Raw genomic sequence first — 6,823 nt, forward strand, 5'->3', positions numbered from 1 at the left:
ATCCGTTTCACGCCGTGCAGCCCCAATTTTTGGATTATAGTATTCTAAAACTCGTGAAACTCATTGAAGGTTTGAGAAAAACACTTGGCGGATCCTTATCAATAAATTTAATTCCAGATCGTATTTTTTTCTTAAACGACCCTCTATAGTGCATCAAAACTAAAAAACTATCATCACTAGCTATTGTGAGCCCACTATGATGAGAAATCCACGTTCAGCTCGTATTTATATACGTTAGTATCATACTAAATCGAATTAATTTAGCTCGATTTATATATAGGTCACTGCATACTAAATCGAACTTTGTGGATTCGATTTACCACTAGCTACCATTGAGTATAAATCAAATTTGTTACATTTGATTTACTAAGAAATTGACTTAATTCGATTTAGTAGTACACCATGTTATTTGAATCATATTGGTTCGATTTAGTCCTACAATGGCTAATTCGAATTTAATAAATTCGATTTATATTTAAATCCGGTGCACTATGTAATTCAAATCATATTGATTCAATTTATTACTATAATGTCTAATTTGAATTCAATGAATTCGATTTATATAGAAATATGACTGAAGACATCCACGTAACATTATTTATTTTGAGAGATTCATGTAATATTGACATGTGTTTGGTTTATGCATGTGTTTTACCCCTTATATTATCATTATATATTATTAGTGTATTAATAGATATTAATATGTTTACTTTTTTTATTTATTAAATATGTATAAAATAATAAAAATAAAATAATTAAGATGATGAATTATATATAACTTAGTTTTTTTTTCTAAAAAAATTAAACAACTTATATTTGCAAAATAATTATTTTATGCAATTAAAATTTAAAATATATCAATCAATTATTACTTTTATAATTTTATCATCCAAAATCTAATAGAAATTTCTATCGGGCTAAAACTGAAAAAACCAACATTTTTGTTTGTAATTCACCTAAAAAAAATAAAAAATAACACCATTCTATTTTTATTTTATTTTTTTTGAAAAAGTATTTGATGGAGCTGTCCATAACAGCTCTATTTGATGGAAATATAAAAAAAGTACTTATAAAATTATCTAAACACGGTTTACTATATTTATTGATGAGCACCAATATTTTTTAAAATTAATTAAGAGTGAAGCTAACTCTAATAAACTAATTGAAAAATAAGTTCATCATATAAAAAAGATTCATTAGTCATTATTTTAATTTTTGGAAAAATTTTACTTCTCTCTCCTGAGAGATGCTAAAATGACACTCTCCTCCCCTCTATTTGTAAAATATACAATTTAATCTATTTAGTTAAAAATATTAACAGAATATTCCATTTAAAAAAATTAAATATTTTATTCAATAAAATTAATATTCTAATTTACCATACTATCCCTTCATATTTATTTACGAGTAAATTACCAATTATGCCCTCCGATTTTGTAAAACGCTGACAAGAATAACCCTAATATTTGTTAACGATAATTATATACCCTCGAATGTTTTAAAAATGCAACAAATCTGTCCAATCGTGAAGAGAGCCCTTCTCCGTTAAACAGAACTTGGTGATGTGGCAGACGGAATTCCAACATGGCATCTGTTAAGGGCTTTAGTCCCGTTTCTCCTTTATATGGAGATGAGAGAGAACATTTTTTCCAATTCACCAGAAAGATAAACCCTAACGTTTTCCCCAATTCACCAGAAGCAAAGGCATGTCCAATAACAATCGAAGGACACAGTCACATGGAAAATAGTAGCTCTGAAAGGCTCGAAGAACACGGGAGCAAGCCCTATTACGGGACATGCTTCTGCCGTCTTTAGCTGGTGGCGTTGAAGTCGAAGGCGAGAAGAAACCCAGGGAGATAGTTTTTTAGGTGTCCTCTGTGGAAGGTATATATGAATTTTCTGGTGAATCTGTCCCCCTTCCCTATTGAGAATTGAGCTTGATGAATGGCTTTTATGCTGGGCAGACGAAGAACACTGGGTGCCATTATTTTTAGTAGATGGACGAAACGAGGAATCTGTTGGACTGGAGGAATCATGCATCCAAGAATAGAACACTAGTATGCAATGAATGTGGAGTCTTGAAAGGGAGATTTACTAGTGTTGAGACTGAGATCATACACAGAGATGGAAAGATGATAATGGAGCACATGAAGAGAGTTAAATTGTTTCTATGCATCATTCTGTGTGGAATTGTACTGAGTTTGATTATGAGTGTGATTTGTTTGGTTAGATAGGAGAAGGGATGCATGCAGGACAGTTTTTATTAATGGATGTTATGTGTTATTATTTTGTGGAAGTTATGTTGACATTGTTGTAGCTATTTTTCTTGCTTATTAATGAAGTGGATATATGTCTTACACTCAATTGAATACTGACAAAAGCATGAATGGAGTGAATGCAAATAAATAAAAAGGGCAACTCAGATATGTTAACTAAATTGAGATGGGTTTAAGAAATCAAACACTGCCAAAGGAACAAGAATAATATTAAAATATTTGGTCTGCATAACATTTAGCATTAACACAAATTGTTCCAACCAAAATACTGAATACTCGCTAATTAGTCTTAATATCAGACACCAAAATACTTAAATTGTGCAACAAAGGCTAATAACCATCAATACTAATATCAACATATAACCCAAAAAGTAGAAAAAGTATTGTAACTAAATTTGAACTTTGAACTTATAACCCAAAAAAAGAACTAATTAGAAATCCAAGTCTCCTTCAACCAGACTGATTTGGCATGAACTTAGCGAACCTAGAAGTGGTTTCTTTACTAGCTCCATTCATGGTTTCATTTGACACCACTGGAGTCCTTGTGGTGTTTGGTCCCAACATCATGGTCATTTTGGTTAAGAACAACCACCGTTGGAGCCTGATTCTCCTCCCTGGGTGGCAGAATCCTCTGACCTGATGGAGGGGGTCTTGGATGATGCCTCCGACCTTGTATCTGACACGAGGCATCCTCATCTAACTCAACAATGTGACGCATTCATATGATTAGGTAAGTAATTAACAGACAACTTTTGGCAATTAAAATAGAATCCCAACAGTAAATAATATTCATCCTAGGATCTACAATTTATTAACATGATAATTGTGAATAATTGCATGTTTTAACCAATAAAAAATATACAATAAATATAATAATCTGCATGTTCATCACCATTGTTCTGTGGGGCAGGTTGCGCTCTACCAGATGGTTGGGGCCTTCCATGTTTCTTCCTGCATTTTCTTCCCCGGCCATCAGCTTCTTCAGGATGAGATTGCCCCCTCTTCTCCTTCAACGTGTGTCTCATGGTTGTCTCCTAAATTGGGTTCCTCATTTTCAACTGTTGCAGCTTGAGTTTGAATGGGTACGTTATCAGTAGCTACGTCATCTTTCTCCGATTGATCATTCCCACCTTTACTCAACATTGATTCACCCTCCTGTTGCTGTTGCTCCTCATACTATGGGGGATTATCTTGATGATTTTCCTGATTTTCTGAAGAAGCTCCATCTACTTCTATATATATCATCTGGTCCTCCATGTTCCTCATGTTGTGGGAGATCCTCGTCATGATTTTGCTGATCTTCTGAAGGAGGTCCCTCAACTTCATCAACTAACTCTGGATCAGCGTCAACAGGATGCTCAAAATACAAGTGGACCCTGTTTTCATTCTTCAGTGCAGCATCACACAACTTAGCCACATCGGCATCCCTTCTCAGCACCCGTAACTCGTTAGCTAAATCCATCCCTGGCTCCAACCAATACACTTTATTATACCTAGTATAACCTAAGTCCAGAAACAAACCCTCAACAACGAACAGATTACATATATTAACATGCACCCTGTCGATCATACTCACTAAACCACCGTTATACCCCACCACACCACACCATCCGCATCCTTCTCTAGCCAACCCTGATGGTGATATACAAACGTGATATGAGTTGCCATCTAACAAAAATCATCAAATAAGTCACAATCAGATAAATCAACACATCAAGATACCCATCATCGAACCGCCATTTCAAAAAAAAATTTCACTTCATCATCAACAATATACAAACCCCAACGAACTGATAACAAGAAGAACGGAAACATATGATGCTTACCGAAACCTTCGTTGTTCAATGGAGATTTTTTCACCGAGTATCAATGCCAAACGCGAGATTGCATGTGATGTTAACAATTCCAAGAGGCGAATGCAGAGACACACGAGACAAAGAGAAATAGAGACCAACACTAAGAAACTCTTCCCTTTCCAGCGTCCTAAATGGTCATAGTTAAATGGAGTGTTTCATTTAAGGTTAGCCTGGTCATTTACTTTGAATTGGGCAATTAGGGTTTCATGAATTAGGGATAAAGGAGAAATGGGACTAAAGCCCTTAACGGATGCCACGTTGGAATTCCGTCTGCCACATCACCAAGCTCCGTTTGATGGAGAAGGGCTCTCTTCACGGTTGGGCAGATTTATTGCGTTTTTAAAATTTTTGAGGGTATAATTGTCGTTAACAAATATTAGGGTTATTATTGTCAGCGTTTTACAAAATCGGGGGCATAATTGGTAATTTACTCTTTATTTACTAACTAAACTCAATTTTTGAATTAGGATTCCAATTCTCTCGCGGTCGCTCTACTATCTGTTCATTGATATTATCGTTCCTGCACTATTTCTCTTTCAATCTCTCCAAATTCCTTTGTTTGTCTCTGCCATCGCCTACTTAGGTGCTGTCATTACCGCATAACTTTGTGTAATCATCACCGTTACTATAAATTCAAGTAATAATGTTTGGCATCCTTTTCTCAAACTCAATTAATTTACAAAAAAAATTCATATCATTGGCAATCCTGAATATATTCCTAACCCCTTCATTTTGAATTTCTTGTTTTTGCATAGCTTCTTTGTTTTCGCCATTTCTTTACTTCTGTTATAGTTATTCATTATTAATTACGCCAATTTTTTGTCATTTTAGCAAAATATCTACCAATATTGAAGCTATATCTAGTGTCAATGAGTATGATGGAAGTGAGCCACCTATTGAACAATTATTTACCGATAGTGATGAAGAATATAATGTTAATAAGGATCAATATGTAGATGGTTATTTAGATGATGAGGAATAGAATGAGGATGAGTACACTTTAGAGGAAGAAAGTGAAGTAGAAGTTAACATGGAGGATGAAAGTGAGATAATGAAAATGAAGTAGAAGTTAACACTTCGGGAGTGTATTGAGAGATTACATAATTCAAGAGAATTTTGATATAATAAGAGTGAAAAATGAGAAAGCAAGGGTGACTGCCACTTGTGCTTCTAAAGGTTGTCTTTGGAAGATCCATGCTTCTTCTCCAAATGGTGTTGCTTTTATGATTAAGAGTTATGAGTCAAGGTATACTTGTATTAGAAAATCTAAAAAGAGAAATGCTAATTCTACATGGATAGCAAAAAAGTTAAAACAATCTTTAAATGCTGATCCAAATATGAGCTATGAACTCATGTCTAATGAATTGATTACCAAGTTTAGAGTTGAAGCCCATCCTAGGCAATTATATAGGGCCAGAAGAAAAGGAAGGGAAGAAGTTGAAGGTTCTAATATGATAAAATTGTGAAAGAATAGAAAAAGAAAAATGATGAAATTTTATTGATTGTTGATTGATTGAATTGAATTGAATTATAAAGGTAAAACTAAATATATATAGAGTATTGCCTACGAAAGATAAGAGTAAAGATAAGATAAGATAAGAAGATAACATAAAGATAAGATAAGATAATAAAGACTAAAATTATAACTGAATTTATGTATTCTGTTGGACTGAATTTGTGGGTCATAAGACTTCTTTATTATTGTCATGGGTTAAGGTGGAAGAGTAGTTTAATATCATGCTTTAAATTATAAGAAAATAGTTAAGTTTGCTAATCTTTTACTAGAAAAAAACAGAGGGAGCATAGTAATATTGGAGTACTATGATCAAATGACATTGGAAGAGGAAAATCGTATTTTCAAGAGGATTTTTGTGTGTCTAGCTCCTTGTATATCAGGATTTTTAAATGGCTGTAGACTATTTTTTGGTTTAGATGGTTATCATTTGAAAGGTCCATATGGAGGGGTATTGCTATGTGTAGTTTCTCTTGATGCAAATAATAGATTATTTCCCATAGCATTTGCTATAGTGGAGGCAGAGTGTAGATACTCATGAAGCTTTTTCTTAAACTGCTTACATGATGCATTAGGAGATGATCGTTACACAATAATGAGTGACAGACAAAAGGTAATATATTTTAATTTGTATTATTTTGACATAATATTATTCATTATTAATAATTTATTTTAATTTGTTTCTATTTAATGTCAGGAATTGACACATGTAATTTCTGAGTACTTTCCAAATTCATGGCATAGACATTGTAGTAAGTTTTTATTGAATAATTTCAAAGTAAAATATCCATTATTAATCTTACAAGATCTTTTTTGGATGGCTGCCAAAGCTCCAAATGAATTTCTTTTCAAAAAAAGACAATGAAAAAGATGAAAGCATTTGATAACGATGCCTACCAATATTTGATGGATATCCCATTATACACTTGGTCTACACATGCATTTTACACAAATCATAGAAGTTCACATATTACTAATAATGTGTGTGAGTCGTTTAATGCTTGGATAGACAACTTGAGAAAAATGGCTGTGTTAAAATTAGTGGATGGACTAAAAATCAAAATCATGATAAGATTCTACACACAATTTTCTTCTACTGCATCTTAGTCATATAACGTTGGACCAAGGATTGCAACTGAAATAAATAAAACTATTGAGAATGCAATATATTGCAAAGT

This window comes from Arachis ipaensis, chromosome B07 (assembly GCF_000816755.2).
Source record: "Arachis ipaensis cultivar K30076 chromosome B07, Araip1.1, whole genome shotgun sequence".
NCBI lineage: Eukaryota > Viridiplantae > Streptophyta > Magnoliopsida > Fabales > Fabaceae > Arachis > Arachis ipaensis.